The sequence below is a fragment of the Canis aureus genome, chromosome 24, assembly GCF_053574225.1.
Source record: "Canis aureus isolate CA01 chromosome 24, VMU_Caureus_v.1.0, whole genome shotgun sequence".
Lineage (NCBI taxonomy): Eukaryota > Metazoa > Chordata > Mammalia > Carnivora > Canidae > Canis > Canis aureus.
The window spans coordinates 49372551-49394368 of record NC_135634.1 but is presented as its reverse complement, the minus strand read 5'-3'; the positions used below and the strand labels follow the sequence as shown (position 1 = coordinate 49394368).

Here is a 21818-nt window from a genome sequence, read left to right as displayed (position 1 = left end):
AGGAGATTCTGATACCTGCTACCACGTGGATGAGACTTGAAGATATTATGCAAAGTGAAGTAAGCCAGACACAGAAGGACAAATATTGTACAATTCTGCTTATACGAGATTCCCCAGAATTGTGACATTCGCAGAGAAGGAAGTCGAAGGATGGGCACGAGGGGCTGGGGAGTCTGTGTTTCGTAGGGACGGAGTTTTAGTTTGGGGAAGATGAGAATGTTCTGGAGATGGCGGCGATGGGTGCGTAACAGCAGTGTGAATGCACTTTGACACGGTTAAGGTGCTAAACTTTGTTGTGTGTATTTTTTTTAACCACAATTTTTAAAATAATGGTTAAAAAACCCTCCAGTTCACTCTGTTCATGCAGTATCACAAAAGGAGGAAGAGAAACATCAGTGTGAAGTTCTCTTCAGAGAACAGAAGTTAGACGTTGGGAGTTCCAGACAGTGAAACTGGCCACACGAAAGATCTGGAAATCCGTGTGCAAGAGATCTTGCAAGTACGTGACCCGTGCACGTCTGTTTTAGAGCCGTCTCCCTGCCACGAGCTCTCTGCATCTGCAGTTCATGGAAGTAGAAAGATTTAAGTCATCATGACCCTACATGAATTTTCAGATACCATCAGCAAAATAAGAGCAATCAGGACTGGCAAGACGACATTCTATGTGGACAGCTGCTTATTTAATTTTAAAAAAGAAAGGCAAGCATCAGGCAATTACTATTTGCATTAAGTGTCACATTTAAGCCGTTTTGCCATGAGAAAGCAACACGCAATAGTAAAAATTTATGTTAATCAGATTCATAGAAACAGAAAGAATGGTGGGTGCCAGGGGCTTGGGGAAGGAGATAAGGAACTGATTAATTGGGACAGAGTTTCAGTTTGGGAAGGTGAAAATGTCCTGTGGTTGGACGGTGGTGATAGCTGCAAAGCAATGTGAATGTACCCGATGTCACTCACCTGTACACCTAGAAATGATGACATGGTAATTTTTTTTTTATGAGCATGTACTACTTTTATTGTGTTTATTTTATTTTTTAAGATTTTTATTTATTTGAGAGAGAGAGAGAGAAAGCACAAGCAGAGGCAGAGGGAGAAGCAGGTTCCCCCCTGAGCAGAGAGCCGGATGCAGGGGCTCCATCCCAGGACCCCGAGATCATGACCTGAGCCCAAGGCTGAGGCTTCACTAACGGAGCCACCCAGGCACCCGAGCCTGAAAGGGGAGAAAATAACACAAAGTTCATTTTCTTCCATAACATTTTTGGAAAAGAAAGGAAAGGAAGAAGGGAAAGGAAAACCTTTATGTTTTGTGTTCCCAGAGGCTTTAACCCAAACAGAAGAAACTGTAATGAATTAGGCAGGTGACCACCTCCAATTCGTCCCTGCTTTTGTATCACGGATGCCTCCGGCACACTGGTGAGGACCTGTGGCCATTCTCAGAACGATATTTTAAATGTTTAAAGCACAGTATATGCAAATAAATGGATTATGTTATTAAACTGTATTTTTAAATTGTGCTACAGTGTATCAATCGGAGCCCAGTCAGGAAGCCCGCAGCAGTCATGGGAACAGAAGGATGCATACGGGGACCCACGGAGCAGGTGCCAGGTGCCTGAGAAGGTAAAGGGGCTCGGGGAACACGGGGACAATGACCTTGGGGGCGTGACCTCGAGGACAGCCGGGGCTGGGTTCCCGTGCTCCGCAGGCCGGGGTGGCCAGAGCTCCAGCAGGGTGTTTCAGATCTCACTGGGCTTCCTGATGACGAAGGGGGGGTGGGGGGGTTCTGAGATCAGGACAAACCCTGGAAGTGGAACCCACGCCTCCCGCGGCCGTTGCTGGGAGACGCACAGAGAAACAGGAAGCGGCCTGGAGGTGCGGGTGGCCGGGGGGTGGCGTGGGTGGCGGGGGGGGGGGGGGGCAGAGGGGGGGCAGCTGAACAGCCGGCGGACTGGCTCCTGTACTAGTGCACCAGGTGACCCGAGGGGGCCCCGTGTTGCGGACATAGCAGGCTGCGCTTCCCAGTGGGCAGGTGACACCCGGGCTTCCCGTCGCACCCCCTTGGGGGACTACTCAAGGGTCTGGCCTGCATTCAAAGTGGAGAAATGCCGCTCTCTTTCCCTGCTCGATTTCAGGGATCTCTCGAAATCCAGCGAAGGCCCTTGGGGGATTCACGGACCCAAGGTGAAGAATCTTTCTGGGTCTTTTAAGAGGTCAGATACAGTTCTTTGTCTTGTTTAATTTTGCTTTTAAAAATCACACACGCGGGGCGCCTGGGTGGCTCAGCTGGTTGAGCCTGCGACTCCTGGTGTCGGCCCAGGTCCCGACCTCAGGGTTGTGGGACCCAGCCCTGCACAGGGCGCCCGGGCTCAGCGAGGAGACTGCTTGAGATGCTCTCTCCCTCTCCCTCTGCCCCTGCACACGTGTTCTCTCTCTCTCAAATGGATACATAAATCTTTAAAAAGTATATCACACACTTGATCACTGATGCCAGATTTCTTTTATGCAAACTCAGGCCTTTGTGCGGATCTCTCCTTTCACTGATACTATCAACCACTCCTGCAAGTAGTGAATAGTGATCTTTGCATTTTATTGGCTAATTACCTATTTCTGGATGCCACAGAAAATCAAGGGGACACACAACTTCACTTACACCCTTGCCCCACACTCGTGGTGGGGGTGGGTATTCAGATCCCCGGGCGGCCTTCAGAGCGTTTGCTGTAATGCCCCCAGCTCCCCGGCCTCTCCTGGCCCCTCTGTTTGGCCATGACCCAGGCAGCCCCAGCACCAGATCGGTATTTCGACTCCTGACCTCTCCAAGCATCAGTGCACCTGCCCCTTGCATGTCCCAAAGCCATCTGGAACTCCACACGTCCAAAGAGGCACCCCTGCTGGCTCCGAGACTCTTTCTCTTGCGCTTCTTCTCCCATGGGGGCATGACCAACCAGCGTCCCTAGGAAAGCTTTATCTAACATCTCTGTGCCTCAATTTCCCCCACTTGTAAAGGAGAGGCGATAATGGCACCAGCCTTACAGGGTTGTTATGGACGAAAGGAGACAACACTTACGGGGGGTGGGGGTGGGGGGCACATGGAGCCTTGATGCCCTCAATGCCCACACACGCCCGCAGCTGGCCCCCCTCTCAGGGCCCATGCTCCCCTGCTTCCCACCCAGTACCCAAGCCAGCCAGCTTCTGTTTTCAGAACCAGCGTGGAGCCTTCCCACGGCCACTGCCTCAGACCAGTCAGGCCTCAGGGTGAGTGCAGTTACCCCAGACAACGCCCCGGGCCCTCCCTTCCGCTCCTTCCCTCATTCATTCAATCAACAAACACGGATCGAGGGCCTACCACGTGTCCCGTTCCAAGCCAACCGTGTGTGCATTAACAATGACAATAGGCAGGGGCGCCTGGGTGGCTCAGCGGTTGAGCGTCTGCCTTTGGTGCAGGGCGTGATCTCCGAGTCCCAGGATCGAGTCCCACATCGGGCTCCTTGCAGGGAGCCTGCTTCTCTCTCTGTGTGTGTCTCATGAATAAATAAATAAAATCTTTAAAAAAAAAAACAAAAAACAATGACAACAGGCAAGCACACCGGGGGCAGACAGATGTTGAACGATCGCACAAGTAAGTAATTAATCATAACTGTGATAAGTGCCCTGGCGTGAAATAGAAACGTGCCCGCACCGAGTCGCGCTAGGGGAACGCCGACCGGAACGCGGCTCGGGGGCTGCTGAGAAGTGAGAGGTGGGCGCGCTGGCTGGGGAGAAGGTGAGCCCTCTTGTGAAGCCTCCCCGGGCCTTCCTGGGAGGACGGGGCGAAGCCCCCACACCTCTCAGGTGTCTGTCAAGCTCTCCTGCATGAGGCACCCGCACCTGCCTTGGGGCACTCCCACGCTGTCCCTTTGGGCTCAGCTCCCTGCCCAGGGACAGGTGAGTCTGCTATGCCTCCTGGGGTGACTCCAAGCCTTTGAAGTGAATCCCCAAGTTTCTTTCTTCTTCTTCCTTTTTTTTTTTTTTTACTAAAGCAACTTATAAAAATTTAAGTGTTTGTCATAAAGGAGGGTCCAGCCAACAGCTGAAGAATTCAGTTAACAGCCTAATCCGTGGCAGAGTTTTATTTAATACAAAACCAAGATCACTTTTTGATGTATTGTACAGTGAACATACTTGTATCGATAAGTCTGTCCTTAATCTAAAAAAAGTTTGGACGCTTCCACCATATGTAGCAGAATTCCGTCATGCTCTATGAAAAACACTGTGGCTCCTTATTAAAGACACCAAAAGTCAGTATTTTTGGGTTATGTATAGCAATACTTGAAAAGACAAGATGAATCACATTGAAAGGTTTTATTCAGACCTTTAAGCTAAGGGAAATATTTTAAAAATACATATCATCCGTTTTTAGATATTTGTAAGATCTCATTTCAATATATGATAGTTACTCTCTCAGAATAACCAGCATAATAAACCAAACTTGGAACAATTAAGCCAATATTTTTTTTTTAGTAAACTCCACCCCCAACTTGACCCTGAGATCAAGTGTCACACACCAGCAGTTGCCCCCAGTCAATTTTTTTTTTTTAAAGGCAAGATAAAATTTGCATTTCAGGGCTGCAGAAAATTCTCTGCTTCCCATTTTGGACAACTAACATGATTTCAGATACCTAAGAATTTTTAATCTTTTAAATTATTTTTAAATAATTTATTTTTTTAAATATTCAGTTTTCATTGAGCACAAAAGCCTAACTCTCTTGCACAAGAACCACATGTTCCATCTTTGTTTTAAGAAGCTCTATTTTGAGGGGCACCTGGGTGGCTCAGTGGGTTAAGCATCTGCCTTCTGGGGTCCTGGGATCGAGCCTCGCTGCTCAGCGAGGAGTCTACTTCTCCCTTTCCCTCTGCCTCCCCCTGCTGGTGCTATCTCTCACTATCTCTGTCACTATCTCTGTATCTCTCTGTCAAATAAATAAATACAATCTTTAAAAAAAAAATGTATCCAACCAACTGTACCCGAGAGCTGGCGAGACCCTCTGCTGTGCCGTCCTGGTTTCGGACATGTGACAACAAATTAGCTCTCGTGGGAGCATGGGCCATGCCTGATTTGTTTCCAGAGGTTGGGAGTAAGTGCTTCTGAGCCTTCACCATGTGAAAAGCCCCAGGATCTCAGGTTTGCAGTTCATGGCAGCTTACAAGTTACCCATCCGTGCTCACAGGATGTGCATGTGCAGTGCAGGTTGTGGCAGGGGCCCACCGGTGACCAGCAAGCCGACACGAGCTCATTGCTCGGCACCTGGGACAGCATGTCCTGGTGGGACAGCAGGTGCAGCCACACGAACCGGAGGGGCTTCCTCAGTTCAGAATCCTCAGACCCTCTTTGGATGCAAGAGACTGCTTCCCCCAGGTGCTATGTGAAAATACTGTAGGTCTCTTCAGGTGAGACAAGAGGGTGGGATGGGATGGGACCTTCAAAGAGGGGGACTTGGGGCTGTCCTCCCCACCTGGGAGTACCCTCGTACCCCCTCCCTGTGCCGTGCTCACCACCTCTGCTGGACTCCCAAGGGACACCTTCCAGATGAAGCTGGAGACAAGCTCCTGCTGTCCAAATGAGGAGAAGGAAACCAAAGCACAGAGTGAGTGGCTTGGGGAGGTCCCGCGGCTGGTGGGTAGGTGGAGGTGGGTCTGAACCCAGGGTGTGTTGTCTGCGGGAACACTGCTGCACAAACCTCCTGGACGCGGGACCCTGGCTCACACAGGCGCTGTGTTGATCTCACTGAAGCCCCGGCGGCCCTAAAGATCAGGGTAGTTGTTCCCGTGGCACCACGGTGGACACTGAGCCTTGGGGTTGAGTAGGGTACTCAAGCTGTGCAGGACTATCCATGGTCCTGACTCTCCCACCCACCCCTGGCCGCTGCCTGACAAACGTTTTTCCTTCTTTCTTACAACCACAGCTGGGAGGGGCCTCCGAACACCATCTGGCCTGGTGGCTGCTCCCAGCAGGAGATGTCATTATTCTAGTCTTGACAAGTGACCTGTCTAAGGCCCCGCGGCCAAGCAGACACACCAACGTGTCAGGGCGCACACTTCCTAGAACAGGGTGACCTCCATTTGAACAATACTGCTTTTGGCTCCCCAGCTGTGGTATAGACACAGGAAATAGCTTTATTTGGGACATTTCAGACTTTTTCCTCTCTCTGAAAAAAGAAAAAAACAAAAAAAAAACAAAAAAACCCTAACTGACACATCATCCTTCGAGCATGCATTACTTTTTCCCTTTTAGAAGCGTAACCGTCCACCACCCTTTGTCAGATGTCCAAGAGCACAGAAAGCCCGCTCCTCCCAGCTGGGTTGTGTTCAATGATTTGGTGCTGGATCTCAGCCAGGCTGCCCCGGTCTCCTGCCAGAGGCCGACTCAGGCCGACTCTGGAGGTAGTGATGGGCGATGCCGGGTCAGGTGAACGCACCTCACACTGGGGTGGGAATGAAGGAGTCCTGGTGGGCCTCTGCCCATCAGCAACGGTCCCCTAGGAAACAGTGTGTTGGAGCAGCCAGTGGTGTTTCACGAACCAGTGCTATTTTTAAAGAGAGGTGTGCGTAAGCATTTACCCAGGGTGAATCCATCATTTCGATCCCACTTAGCTCCACCCTTCATCTCTCTTTCATCTGCTCAGCATGCCGTGAGGACTCGCACAGCTTAAAGAGGAGGCCCTGCCGGGAGAATCACTCTAACGGTTGTCAAGCATCTGCCCGGCCCGATCTCAACTCGGAAAAACATTCGCCACAGCTATGGAAAGGTAAATAAATACATCTGCACGGCACCCAAACCAGAGCAAAAAGCCTAACACTCCAAGACATGCTTTGACAATTAGAGAGAGAACTTCAAAAACCGAAGCGGCGGGGGATCTCTGGGTGGCTCGGCAGTTTAGCGCCTGCCTTTGGCCCAGGGCTCGATCCTGGAGTCCTGGGATAGAGTCCCGCATCGGGCTCCCTGCGTGGAGCCTGCTTCTCCTTCCTCCTGTGTCTCTGCCTCTCTCTATGTCTATCATAAATAAATAAATAAATAAATAAATAAATAAATAAATAAATATCTTAAAAAAAAAAACCACACCAAAAAACCCGAAGCGGCCTAGGGCTACCAGTTTGTAGCCATCAAACGGGCGAAGGCTAAGAGTAATCACAGCGCTTGACCCCATGGGGAGGAAGCCACTTCCAGACGACAGGGGCGCGGGTGTAAACGGAGCCAACCTTTCAGGAAAGCAATCTGGGAACCAGTATCCGGATCCTCACGCACGTTTGCACTTCCCACATTTGTGTTTACTCATCTCATATTCCGATTTAAGGAAGTAAGTTCAAGAAATTATTTACTTGTAAAGACATTCACCGCCGTGTTATTTGCAACTGTAAACAAACACAAGAACCTCTGTGTCCAAAGATAGGAAAACAAGGACATCGTCCTTGGTCATAAGGGATGTCCTCGGTGCCATATTCTGGGGGGATGACATTTCTCAGAACATTTGATACAATAGTTGAGCTTATTTTTTTCCTTAAAAAAAGAAAAAAAGTAAAAGTGTGGCATTTCCAAACATGCAATTGAGACTATATCCAAAGACATCCATAGGTGAAACATCAGAGGGGAATAAAACAAAATCTTAACAGGTTTTATGCTTGGTCACAGTATTTATTTTCTATTGTCTGAATTTTCCTTATTATTTCCTCCAATAAACATGTATTACAGTTAATATAAAAAAATAAAACACTTCTTTTTGCCAACAATATTAATCTTTTTCAGTGATTTCTTCATTTATGCAACAAAAACTATCTGTTTTAGTCAAACCTGAGGACAGATGCTGTGAGGATAATAGGCTCCTGTGCCACCCCTGTGAAACCAGGGAGGGCTTCCTGGAGGAAGGGGGAAACTGCATCTGGAAGGATAGAGAGTGATGGGCGACACCTGTCCTATAGCTCCGTATGTTTGGCATACAAGATGCTGGGGCGGGGGGTGCCGATGAGGTGAGAGAGGAGGCTACGATTTTTAAAGATTTTATTTTATTTTTTGAGAGAGAGAAAGAGAATGTGTGCAAGTGTGTGTGTGGGAGGGGTGGGGGAGGCAGAGGGGGTGGGAGAGAGAGAATCCCAAGCAGGCTCCACGCTCGGCTCAGAGCCCATCGAGGGCCTCGATCCTACGGCCCTGAGCACCACCTGAGCCAAAATCAAGAGTCGGATGCTCAACCACCTGAGCCACCCAGGCAGAGGCCAGGATTTTAAGTCTCTCCTGGTGGCTACCAGAGCCATTAATGGGTGTGGTAAAGTGGGGACTCGTGGCAGGAGGCTGTGTTTGCTGGGGATTGGGGGGGAAGCAAGATGAAGACAGATGAGGGGGGCAGACAGACGCACAGGCTGTGGACACAGCCACGTGAGGTGACCGGGCCTCAGCTGAGCCAGGTCACGGCTCCACAGAGGGAGGGAAATGGGGGGTTCCAGGGGCTCTGAGGAGCGGGGGATGGGAGACATGCCTCTGGGGGAGTCGGGCCACCATGGGGGGGGGGCCCGACGGGGGTCAGGGCAGGACATGGAGAAGTCGCAAGGGGTTAAGGCCGGGAGCCTGGCTGGGATGGCCACACGGGCTGCCGAGGGGGCCCCAGCAGGGCCAGGCAGCCGGGGACGCAGAGGGGATGGGGCAGATGGCGTCCGGAAGCCAGGTGGGCGCACTGGCCCATCTTGGGCGCCTGATCAGGTCACTTTACTTCAGTGTCCCACACGGGCCGCGTGGGAACCCCACACTGATAACGTGGGAGGACCGGTTGTCACGGTGGCCTCTGCAGCGTGACCCAGGGCTGCCTTGCACCCTGTGGCCCCCACCCCACCTCTCGGGAAGAGATGGAACCCTACTGTCCAGGAGAGGGACAGAAGGACGAACTACCAGTCGCTAGGGGCCGCCCGACGGTGGTCACACCATAACCATGGAGGGACCATGCTGGCGCTGCTCGGAGGACCTGTCACTGGGCTGGAGCTGCTCGGAGGGACCTGTCACTGGGCTGGCACTGCTGGGTGGGCCTGTCACCGGGCTGGCACTGCTGGGTGGGCCTGTCACCGGTCTGGTGCTTCTGGGCAGGGCCTGTCACCGGGCTGGCACTGCTCAGAGGGACCTGTCACCGGGTTGGTGCTGCTCGGAGGGACCAGTCACTGGTCTGGTGCTGCTGGGCGGGCCTATCACCAGGCTGGCGCTGCTTGGCAGGACCAGTCACCAGGCTGGTGCTGCTGGGCAGGCCGGTCACCAGGCTGGCACTGCTTGGAGGCACCTGTCATTGGGCTGGCGCTCCTTGGAGGGACCTGTCACCAGGCTGGCGCTGCTGGGCGGGGCCTGTCAGCGTCCCACGCACACAGCCAAGTGCCTGACTCGGGGCGAGGAACCGGCGTCAGAGCTCGCTGGGCTCCAGGCTCTGTGCTGAGCACCACACCTGGCTGGATTCTCTTAGTTCTTACAACAAGCTCATGAATTAGAGTTTTTCAAGCAAGGACACTAACGCACAAGAAGGTAAAATAACCTGCCCCAAGTGGGCAGTGCAGCCGGGCCCCTGGGCACCTCCTGGGGAGGCTGCGGGCCCAGGAGTTTTGCACCAAAGACACACGAGTTAAGGGGTGGGGGGGCATCATCATAGAGCCTCTCTCCTGCAAATCCAGCCTGCGAGGAAGAGCCTGCCCAGAAGATCCTAGTTCTGACTGCAGTTGGAGCTACAACAAAGGACGCCATCCGTGCTTGCTGCCTGGAGGCGGCGTCACCCAGCCAGGTCCATCTGTGGCAGGAGATGCCTAACAAAGCCCTGGCCCCCAACACACAATATCACTTTTGCACAGCATCTAGTTTCAATACTAACGAAGTTTGCAAAGAGCATATAATTATTTTATTTTTGTAGTACCTTTTGGCAGTTTTGCGTCATAAAATGAGCCACTCCGAACAAAATCCCAGTTTTAAATGCTGGGTTGCTAATAAACAAGGCATCATATTAAGATATTTTGGCTCGTGGTGACTTCTGGGAAGCACCTCACTCTCATGTGAAGAGTGGATGCCAACCCTGGCTCTCTAATCTAAAACCTGTGAGGAAAGTCCGGATCTCCTTGTTTTGTAGATCACAGACTACTTCATTTACATGTGTTTTGTTCAAAATCGAAAGCTCTTACGTTGAAATTATCATTATTATTATTATTTTAAGATTTACTTATTTATTTTAGAGAGAGGGTTAAGGGGCAGAGGGGGAGGGAGAGAGAATCTCGAGCAGATTAGGCCACGTGGGGCTCTATCTCAGGACCTTGAGATCGTGACCTGAGCTGAAACCAAGAGTCAGATGCTCAACTGACTGCGCCACCCAGGCGCCCCTTAAATTAAAATTATTTGAAAATATAGACGCATCAGGAGGAAAATTCACTCTGGTAAATGAGAAAAATCACCGTTGTTTTTCTCAAACGAAATTAGTATTGTCTTTTACCTTAACTTTTATGCGAAACTCCTCGCATTGAATCTCATTAACTTCAAAAAGGCATTAAATAGTTCTTTTCCACAATAAGTAATGCTGCATTAACTGACACCGAGTAAGAAGCTTGTTTAAATGTTTCATGAATAATTACAAGTATTCTTCAAGATGTGGGAGAAACTTAAAATCTTTCGGAGTCAGCACACTGCCATCGCCGATGATAAGCCTGAAGTCATTTATTAGCTTCCAGAAAAATCCCTCCGCTCAATTTTACCCATAGAAATTCTTGGCTGTCGTGAAATTCTGCAGCGTAATGGAAAACCAAATTCAGGCAGCATGAACATCATCAGTATGCTCCAAAAGTCCTCGCAGATGTACGCGTCCTTTGAACCTAGCAATCTTACTTCTTACTCCCAGCGGCAATCAGAGATGCGTGCAGATGACTGAACGCGGGTGTTCATTTCCATATTATTTATAGTAGAGGAAAACGGGCTTAAGGAGATAATTGTGGTAAATACAGATAGGACACGAGGCAGCCACTGGGTAGAAAAAGTAGAATGATTATTTTATAAAAATGTTATTGCCTCAAAATTTAAAAATTCAAAGAAAGCAAGAACACATTTCCAGGGACCAGCCACTCACACTTTGGAGAGGAAGTGCCCTCAGCGTCTGAGCAGCATTTCTTGATGGAAAAGTGCCTTTTTATCTGGGATAAAACCTTGCCTCCTTGGGCCTTCGGCCCTTACACATGGAATATAGCTGGTTTCTTCCGAAGGCAGCATTCACGCACTTGGGCGCGCTGCCTCACCTCCAGGCCCCCGTCCCCCGGGCCCTGGGACACCTGCTCCAGCGGGAGTGAGTTAGTGGAAGAGCGTCGGTCCCAGAGTCCCCCTGCCAGGTGTCTGCTGATGCTGGCACCAGCACCTTCTAGCCAGCGACCTCTCAGTCTGTGGCTCCCCACCCCCAAACCCCTGACCCCACCGGCCACCCCTGTGTCCCAACACTGGCGGGAACATGCATGGAACACGTTGGCATGTAACGAGTATTCAGTAAATTCAGGTTATAGTTTTTAACAAGATTTAGCTCCTCAAACGGCCTCCTTGCCCGCCAGTGACCCTTGCAGGGACAGCTAGCAGAGGGATCCAGGGGGAGATGCAGGAGTCACGGATCTGAAGGTCTGGGAGCTCTGCACAGGCCCACAGGGAGCCGCCCTGGGTACCACCAAGAACCGACGGGCGGCAGCCCCCTGGAGCCCATCAGTGGGCACGCGTGGGGAGGGAACCACACTAAAGAGAAAGCCACGGGCGTCTGCCACAAACCCAAGCCCCATCACGGGCCCCTGCCTGTCCATTCCCCCCCCACCCCGAAGCGGCATTCCCCTGGGATCTTTTCCTTCCCACCACTTCCCTGACACTGCTCAGGCTGAGGCCTCCCCAGGGCCCCCCGACCTTCGTCTCTCCTGGAGCCCCAGCGCCCCCTCCTCGGCACCCTTCTCTCCCGACTGGGTGACCTCCCGCTCCCTCTGCGATCCAGGCCAACATGTCTGGATGTTTGCTAGATCGCTCACCTGGGCAGCCCTCAGCTCCCCGAGCACAACACTTCCAGGATGCAACATTTACTCCTCCCCCGTTCCCCACCCTGCCCGCCAACCCACTGGCGCCCCAGTCTCCATAAAGGGGGCCATGACATCGCGCCATCCTCTCCAAGCACCGGGAAGTCCTGCCGTACACCCCTCTCCCTCCTTGTCCCCGAGAAGGGCCACCATCTTCATCACTAAGTTGTTAAAGTCAAAAATCCTAGTCCTTTTAGTTAAATCTGTTATACTTATTAGCGTTAATCAATGCATCTTAATTCAGAGAAAATACGTTTCCCTATAAATAGCCAGGTTGAGAACGGGAGCACCAAACTGTCCTAGTTACAAGGTGTTATTAATGGATTGTGTTGCAGAACAAACAATTATTTCAGGTCAGTTTGTGACAAAACATTATACATCTTCATGTCCCAAGAGAAGGGAAAAAAATGCATTTGGTAGTTGGACCTGGGGGGAGAAAAAAAGACTTTCCTTATCTCATCAGGGGTTAAGAGCATGCACGCAGCACACACCACATACTTGAGCTCTGAGCAATAAAATCCTACAGGTGATGCTTAAGAACGCTGTGCAGGGTGAATGTCATCCCCCCAAACTCCCGTCTACCCAGAACTTGTGAACGCCACCTTGTTTGGAAATGGGCTCTTTTACAGAGGCAATCACACTAGGACACGGTCGTGCTGGATCGGGGTGGTCCCGCATCCCTTGACTGGTGTCCTCGTGAGAAGAGAGAAATGTGGACCCGGAGCTCAGACCCAGGGAGAGCGCTGTGTGAAGGCGGAGGCGGGGCCAGAGGGACGTGCGGTCCGGCGAGGAGCGTCAGGGTCTCGTTCGGGCAACGGCCAGCGGCTGGGAGAGAGACCGGGAACGGGTTCCCCTCAAAGCCTGCAGGAGGCACTGACCCCACCGGCACCTCGATCTTGGGTTTCTGGCCTCGGCAGCTGTGTCACTCGTGTTGCTGTGAGCCACGTGGTCTGCGGAATCCGCCACGGCAGCCTCGGGAACGCGCAGTCTTCAGCCAGGCTTTACATTTACTCACCATCGGGGGGGCCTGCTGGCTCCGGGGTCAGGCGGCCCTCGCCACGCGGCCCGGCCACGCAGCTGTGGACGCGGCCTCGGCTGCCAGGAGGCGTGCTCGCCGGCCGGCTCCACGGCGGGCCCCACCTTCCTCCCCGAGCGAGCTCATCCACTGGCAAGTCTGCACCACAGATGTGAGCTGCCGTTCGAAATTCCATCCATGGTGGGGAGCGGGGGGGGCTCAGTGGTTTAGCGCCTGCCTTTGGCCCAGGACGTGATCCTGGAGACCCGGGATCGAGTCCCACATCGGGCTCCCTGCATGGAGCCTGCTTCTCTCTCTGCCTGGGTCTCTGCCTCTCTCTCTCTCTGTCTCATGAATAAATAAATAAAATCTTTAAAAAAAAAGAAAAAGAAAGAAATTCCATCCGTGGTGACGAGGCCGTAAGTACCCTCGCTGTTCTCCTGCCTGAGAGGATCAACATGAGGACAAAGACGGTCCCACGGAGGAGGACGGAGCAGCCCAGAAATCAAGCTCCCAGGGCAGGGGAGCTGAGCCCCCATCACGCGGGACAGCCATGGGGGTCCAAGGACAGGCCGGGCCCGCTGAGGACGGCCCCTGGTGTAGTTCACCTGGGTCCAGCCCTGGTGAGGCAGCCCAGCCCACGAAGTTGGGGTGGGGGGGACAGCAAGGCAGGCTCCCAGGCACCAGGACCCCCTTCCTTGGGAGGCTGAGCTCGGCCTCTGCTTTTCGCACAAGAGCCAGGTGGTCCAGCTTCATTCTCTTTCAGATGCTCGCAGGCGGCGGTTATGCAGGCCTGTCTCCTCTGGGGTGGGGGTGGGGGGTGTTTGCACCATTATGCCCGGGGTCCCCAGGGAGCACCCGTACAAAGGTCCCTGCAGGGAGCTGTCCGACGGCCTGTCACTCATGGGAGAGGCCACAAGGTGTCAATCAACCAGGACACGGTGCTACATGGGGATGCTTGGCACCCGCCCTGGGACCTCAGAGCTGACCACGGTTTGAGGGCTTCTGGAACCCGCACCTGTCCCTTCTTCCTTGGCTCCCCGCCCTCACCTCCCATCTCCTGTTCCATCAGCAAGGGAAGCCCTCCACACACCCCACCCGCCTCACGACTTTCTCGGAGGGTTTCATGCCCTGGAGCGTGTGGGTGCTACACCCAGGCCTGTCCAGGCCGAGTGCCCGTCCAGGGGCAGGTCCGAGGCTCTCTGCACCTGGCAAGCAGGCCGCTCCCTTGCCCGTAACACTTGGGACAGAGGAGCTGCTTCGTTAGGAGGACTTAGGATGAGTCAACCATCGCCACCTGGCCCCTAACTCAGGACCTTCCTTCCTGCCCCCACCCGGGGCCCAGGCTGGAGCTGACCCTCTGGAAGGGCGCCAGGTGTCCTGCCCTGCCGTTTCCTCCCCGACCCAGCACACCGCCTCACTCTTTGTTGATCTGGTCGGGACGGCGTCCTGGATGACATGCAAACGCCCTGACCTTGCCGGGCGCCCAGTGAACAAAATCGGAAGAAGGCTCCTGAGTGCTCACAGCCGCCAGCTCCACGGGGACACTGCCCTGCAGGGCCTTCTTCCTGGGGGTGGGGCAGCTCTCCTGCAGGGCAGGGTCCAGGCCAGTGCCTGGGCTGCAGGCGCAGCAGAAGGGACCCAGCCCTCCACTCTGGGGCTGGGAGCCCGGCTTCCAGGAGGACGGAGGAGGGGGTCCTTTCTCGGGAGTGACCTCACTTTCTCTTGCCTGTTCCTCTCCTGTATTGTCGGTCTCCTTAACCACCACTTAGGGCTCTGCCCACACGCATCAGAGAGATCGGCCTCAGTGATACAAGCTGCAAACTCGTTTTCTGTTCACTATCTTTTCACCTTTTTAAGGGTGGCGTTTGCCATAATGAATACATTTAGGTAAAACAAATGTTGCTTTTGTGACTTCTGGGTTTCACACCTTACTTTGAAAGGCTTCCCCATATTATGTTAAAGTTCTCTTACTTCTTCCTATAATTTCATGGTCTCAGTTTTAAAAATATTTAAATCTGTGGCACCTGAGTGGCTCTTGACCCCAGCTCTGGGGTCTTGATCTTAGGGTCATGAGTTCAAGACCTGTGATGGGCTCCACCCAGGGCGTAGAGCCTACTTAAAAAAAAAAAAATTAAATCTTTGACTTTCTTGTAATTTAATTTGATTTAGATTTGAAGCCTTATCTGACTTTATTCTATTCCATATGGTTTGTCATCTGTCCCCAAACCATTATTTAATAATTTATGTTTTCCCCACTGGTTTGAAACCCTTTTGCCATATATAAAAGTTCACTATTTATTTGGGTCCATTTCTACATTTTCTACTTTGTGCCAATGACCTGCCTGTCCATGAGGTATGCTAAGGTCAGTTTTACTTATTGTAGATTTATAATGTGTTTAATATCTTAGGGCTAATCCCCCATATTAGTACTTTTTGGAATTTCCTGGTTATTACTGCCTATTAATTTTTCCATATAAATTTTGGAATCAGGTTAGTTAGTACCAAAAGAAGTCCTATTGCTATTTTTTTAAAAGATTTTTTTATTTATTTGTGAGAAAGCAAGAGCAAGAGAGCACAAGCAAACGGAAGGGCAGAGGGAGAAGGAGAAGCAGGAAGCCCAACGCAGGGCTCGATCCCAGGACCCCAAGACCATGACCTGAGCCGAAGGCAGACTCTTCACCGAGTGAGCTACCCAGGCGCCCCTCCTATTGCTATCTTTATTGATCTGTCCAATAAAAATATGTGGATGAACACGGCTTCATATTGGCTTGATATTTTATAATGTTAAATCATCCTATCCAGGAACATAGTATGCCTTGCCCACTGTTGAAATCCTTGGCGTCCCTAAGCAGTGTTTTAAAGATTTTTTTTCCCCCACATAAATTGTATTGTTAGGCTTATTCCTGGCTATTTTCAGTATTTTGCAGCTCTTAAAAATGGGGCCTTATCTTCCATCGTTTCTTCTAAGTGGGTATGGCACCAGCACACGGAAGCTACCGGCTGCGATGCAGTGCTTCATGCCGCATCATCTCACAGACTTCTTGCATTGTCTGTAGTACTTTTTGAGGTGGTTTCCTTGGTAACAGCACTTCCTCATCTGTTTTAATCTTGGCCCTACCGTTCAACTGGTGCAATGCTCAGTGTCAGTCCTTTTGTGCAATTTTTTTTTTAACTTATCTCTTGGTTGCAACTGATTGTCAGACATAGGTTTTTAAAAGACACTGGGAGGGCCCTGGAGGGCTCTAGGGCCTACACTGGAGCTCCCGACTTGGGGAGCTGTGGCCTGAGCACAGGGATTCAGAGGATCTGCAAGTGGTTCCACTGAACAACTAAAGTCCAATAAACTGAGACACATCAAGTGTAAAATGGGAAACACAACAGTTCATTCACAAAGGGCTTACGGGAGTGACATTCCTGAATTCTTGCACTTTCAAAAATGGAATTCTATTTCCTTACATATCCTTTCTGAGAAACTCTACGCATGTATAAACAAATACGACTTTTTTCTCCTTTGTGTTTGAATGACAGCTCGGGGTATACAATTCCTGGTCACACTTCCTTTCCTTGGCTTTGCAGGCAGTGTTCCAACTGTCTCTTACTTTGAATGTTGCCGTGGAGAAGTCTGGGGCCCGTATGAATACTGTTCCCCTTACAAGTGACCTGATCTTTCTGCTCGCTTTCCAAGGAAATCTTTATTATGGCTATCTAGAAACTTGATGTGTCTCAGTATTGATTGCATGAGGACTATGTGTTCTGGGATACAGTGTTGATTCAAACCTCTTTTTCTTTCTGGAATGGTGGATTAGCTCATATTTTGAAATAGTCATTCTGTTCCATTTATTTTGGTTTTCTTCTTTGGAGACTCTGATTTCGCAAATGTTGAGTCTCCTTTCCCTGTCTAATTAATCACAATGGAATCTACATAGGCGTAAAAAGTACAAGTACACATGGATATAAGGCATATTTATTTTTATTCTGTGGGCCTACTTCCCCAAAGTGAAATGCATGCTCGTTGTATTTTCCATCCTCCCTTTATAGTCTGTTTTTATTTGCACCATATGATGAGCTCATTTTTATTGTGCTGGTACATGAAAAACACATAAATCAGAACCATGCACGTGTCAGATGGTGTGTATGCAGGAGTCCTACAACTTTGAGGGTGCCGGGGCCCTCAGCCAAGAATCCCTGCCTTCACAATTCAGACAAAGTCTTATGTAGGTAGTTGCTCAAGAAATATTAGTTGGTTGACCTCAGAAGCTATTTCAGTAGATGTAAAAACTATACAGCTTCACTTGCCATAAGAGGACATACACGGAATTTGAGTAAATCCATTTGAATATCCTAAAATCCATGCCCCATTGCTACTCAAGATAATTGCTATTACCTTTCCTTTTATTTTTCTTACGATAATCTGGAACTGAATAAAAAGGAAGTCTGCGGACAGCCCCGGTGGCACAGCGGTTTAGCGCCGCCTGCAGCCGGGGTGTGATCCTGGAGACCCGGGATCGAGACCCACGTCGGACTCCCTGCTTGGAGCCTGCTTCTCCCTCTGCCTGTCTCTCTCTCTCTCTCTCTCTCTCTCTGTGTGTCTCTATGAATAAATAAATTTTAAAAAGTCTTTAAAAAAAAAAAAGAAAGAAAGAAAGAAGTCTGCAACCCCAAATAAGCAAATGGGAATTATACAACCAGCACTGATTTGGTTAGGCAATTTTTGTTTTTGGGTTTTGTTTTGCTTTTTTACATTTTGTTATCTGTGAAAGACACAGAGAGAGGCAGAGACACAGGCAGAGGGAGAAGCAAGCTCTCTGCGGGGAGCCTGGTGCAGGACTCGATCCTGGGACTCCAGGATCACGCCCTGAGCTGAAGGCAGATGCTCCACCGCTGAGGCCCCCAGGTGCCCCTTTATTTTGTTTTTTAATACATAATGCAGACTGCACCAAAAATCAGTCTTTTTTCACTTTCTTCTTTAAGGCTAACATCTTTAATTCCTACCAGGTAGATACATCTCACCTCCCCAATCTCCTGATCTCTGCACACGAGCTGGAGGTCCAGGGAGTCACGGTTAGAAATGAGAAATGAGAAATAAAACAGGAACAACCTCCAGAGCAAGGCCGACAGTTTACAGCATGAACGCATCTCAGACTGGGAACCTAAAACTCACAGTTCAGAAGCGAAGATGAGACCAGAAGGAGGCATCCACCTGGGTTGTGGAGTCATGGTCTTTTTCAACAATGGAACGGGGGGGGGTGGGGGTGGGGGGGGGTGGGGGGGGTGGGGAGTAGTCTTTCTCTTTTATTATTTCAACTGAGGGTTTGCATATTTTTGGAGGTAAAAGGACATTAAAATATCTTTGGATGTTTTTTCTTTTGTTTGTACAACTGGGTTTCAATCAACACTGGCCTGCTGTGAGTGCACGGAACTGGCTTTGGTTAAATCATATTATGAGGTTTAAAAAGATGCACCAACTACCTCTGATCGCGACACAAGTGAGCAGATGAGCTTCCCCTGATTTAGACGACCTGCCAAGGGGCTTTTCTCTGGTTTCAGAGAGCTGTGGCTAACTTAAGAATCAATGGGAGGGGTGCCTGGGTTGAGCGTCTGACTCTTGATTTCTACTCAGGTCATGATCTCAGGGTCGTGGGATGGAGGCCAGTGCCGGGCTCTGCGCTCAGGGCAGAGTCTGCTGGAGAGTCTCTCTCCCTCTGCCCCTCCCCCGTGCCCGTGCTCTGTCTCTCTAAAAAATTAATAAAATCTTTAATTGAAAAAAGAAAATCGGTGGGAACATCAGTCAGCTCTCCACAAAGTGGGATTTTAGATTCATCTAACGGCCACCAGGAGCTCAGTTTCTTTGAAAAATTGTAAATGTCCATCTTCTATCTTCCTTTCAAACATAAAAACCCTCTCCCGTGAAAATGTGAGCGATGCTTTCCAGGGTGGCCTTCAGAGCCTTCTCAAAACAAAAGCCCAACTGCAATCACTTCGGCCTCCTGCCGTGTGATTGTGATTTCAAAAAAACTATTTTTGGTTGTTATGCCCTAGGATGGTAGTTCCGAAGTCAGTCTGTGCGCAGGAACAGGATTCTTCACCGGGGGGAGGTGCCCAAGCCTCCCCCCCGTCCCCGGCTCGGCCACAGCTCTGGGTGTCCCCTCTCCCAAGGCGGGTGGCGTCTCTGAGTCACCACGTGCTGCTCTTCAAATTAGTGACTCACACCGGGAAACAACAGCTAACATTTAAAAATGTTTTCTGGGTGCCACACACCCTTAACACTTGAAAAAGTCACCCCGTAAACACTGAAGCCCATGACAGACTCGGGAACGTTAAAACCACGTGACAACTCCACCCGCGGCTTGGACCAACACCGTTTGATCCAATTTCATTTTAGATCAAGATTTTACTTCCACGGTGACTCACAGCCATGCATCGAGCTCCTTAAAGCCTTAAAGCCGGCAGGTGGCTCTTACTGTGGACCTGTGTTATCTCCGCAGGGGGCGGCCTGCTGCTGCTCGGGGCCCAGGGGACCGCAGGGCGTCCACACAGCAGGAGTCCCGACGCTGGCTGCTTGGACAACCGTGGGCAAGTGGAGAGCCCGCTGAATCCTTTTATTTTCTAAAGTTTTTTTTATTCATTCATGAGAGACAGAGAGAGAGAGAAGCACAGACACAGGCAGAGGGAGAAGCAGGCTCCATGCAGGGAGCCCGATGGGGGACTTGATCCCAGGACTCGGGGATCACGCCCTGAGCCGAAGGCAGATGCTCAACCACTGAGCCACCCAGGTGTCCCTGAATCCTTTTTTTTTTTTTAAAGATTTTATTTATTCATTCACTAGAGATGGCGCGGGGGTGCAGAGACACAGGCTCCCCCCGGGGAGCCCGATGCGGGACTCGATCCCAGGACCCCCAGGATCACACCCTGAGCTGAAGGCAGGCACTTAACCACTGAGCCACCCGGATGCCCCTGAATCTCCTTTTTTAAATAAAGGACATGGGGCGGAGATAAATCATCGCTAAGACCCCTTCCCGCTGAGTGGTTAGGGTCACTGGCTTTCCCCCGTTCATCTGGGAGGGCCCGGCAGCTGTCCCTGTTTGGTCCCGCGGGCAGCTCAGCGATGCTCTTTAATACGCGCCTTTTATGGAGTCAGCGGCGGGCGGGCAGCTGCTCCCCTCCAGCAGCCCAGAGGCCCCAGGGCCCCCCCGCTAACCAGCCCCGGGGGCACGCCCTCCGCGCCGGCCCAGGCCCAGTGATGGGCGGGAAAGGAATGAAGCAGAGGCCGGCCTCGAGCTATTTGCAGACTCACAGCGTCTGGGGAAGTTGGGCTGGGGGGCGAGGGGGGGGGCTCGGAGGCAGGCCCGCCTTGCTGAGTTCCTATCCGCTGAGCCAGCCCGCTCCTTGGGCCCAAGCCCGGGGGTGGGGGGGAGCGGGGGCCACCCTCCGCGTCGCATCTCCTTGTCCTCTGCCGGAATCGCTCCGATGGCCACCCCCAACCGTGGGGAAGCCTTAATCACAGGGCAGGGGTGGAGCCAGGACCGGGGGCCACTGGCTGGGGGCATGGCCTCCCATGAGGTCAGCACGTCCCGATGAGGACACTCTCCAGTGGGCACCCTGCCAGGGGTCGGGACAGATGGCACAGCGGGCCCTTCACGGTGGGGGGGGCTGGGGGCCGCGGCGGGGAAGCTACACACCCTCAGGTTCATCCGTGTGAACAGGCCGAGGGGCTGCAGTAAACCTACAGCGCGGCACAACCATCAGCACAATCTAATTTTAGAACATTTCCATCACCCCGAGGATAGCAGTTTTATACAGTCTGTTCGGTGCGGCCTGTCGTGTAGACGCCCTCCCCAGAAGCACTTTCAGCCCAGCCTGGACCTCGGGTATCGGGACTTGACAGGGTTTTTTACTGCCTCCAAGGCCACCGTGGAGAAGTTGCCAAAAGCAATCACTTCCCCTCCTTAACTTCATAACATTCTTTATGCGTCGCCCTTGCTCTTCTGCACAGCTGCGCTCCCTCACAGAGCGACACGCCAGCTCCCCCTGGCCCCACTGCTCAGCCCCCACCCCCTCAGGCCCTGGGCCTTTTCTTTTGTGGTAAAATATATGTAACATAAAATGTGCCATTTCAACCATTTTTAGGTGAGTGGTGCAGTGGCATTAGGGACGTGCACGGTGTTGTACCTCCACCACCACCATCATCTCCAGAACTTTCTCCGCCTCCCAAACCAAAACTCCGTCCCCATGGAACACTGGCTCCCCGCGCCCCTGGCACCCACTGCTCTACTTGTCGTCTCTGCGAATCTGACTCCCCTAGGGACTGCGTATGAATCCTACGGTATCTGTCCTTTTGTGACTGGCCCATTTCACCTGGCACGATGCTCCCCGGGTTCATCCATGTGGCACCAGGGCATAGGATTTACTTCTTTTTCAAGGCTGAGTAATATTCTGTAGGGACGGACCACACTGGCTTATCCCTTCATCTGTGGATGGACGCTGAGCTTGCTTCCACATTTCGGCTATTGTGAATAATGCTGCTATGAACACGGGTGTCCACACTGCTTTTCTAGGTCCTGATGTCAATTCTCTTGGGTGTGTTCCCAGAAGTGGAACTGCTGGATCACGTGGTGATTCTACGTTAGATTTTTTGAGGAATCCCTTTCCCTCTCAAACCTGCTTCAATCGGGCATCCACGCCCGTGACACCATGAAGCAGCTCTCGACAGAGTCATCTCCAGATCTGATGGGTG

General features: G+C 51.4%; 1 protein-coding gene and 1 long non-coding RNA gene across 44 annotated transcripts in view; one reads left to right on the top strand and one right to left on the bottom strand.

The window, feature by feature from the left end:
- LRRFIP1 (LRR binding FLII interacting protein 1) overlaps positions 1–21818 on the bottom strand; it is a 139288-nt gene that overhangs the window by 90821 nt on the left and 26649 nt on the right. The gene's annotated exons all lie outside the window — the stretch shown is intronic.
- On the top strand, positions 1929–7592 carry LOC144296296 (uncharacterized). Its single transcript, XR_013363461.1, has 5 exons — positions 1929–2026; positions 2130–2207; positions 5202–5421; positions 5548–5618; positions 6657–7592. It is a non-coding gene; the product is annotated as an uncharacterized LOC144296296 (long non-coding RNA).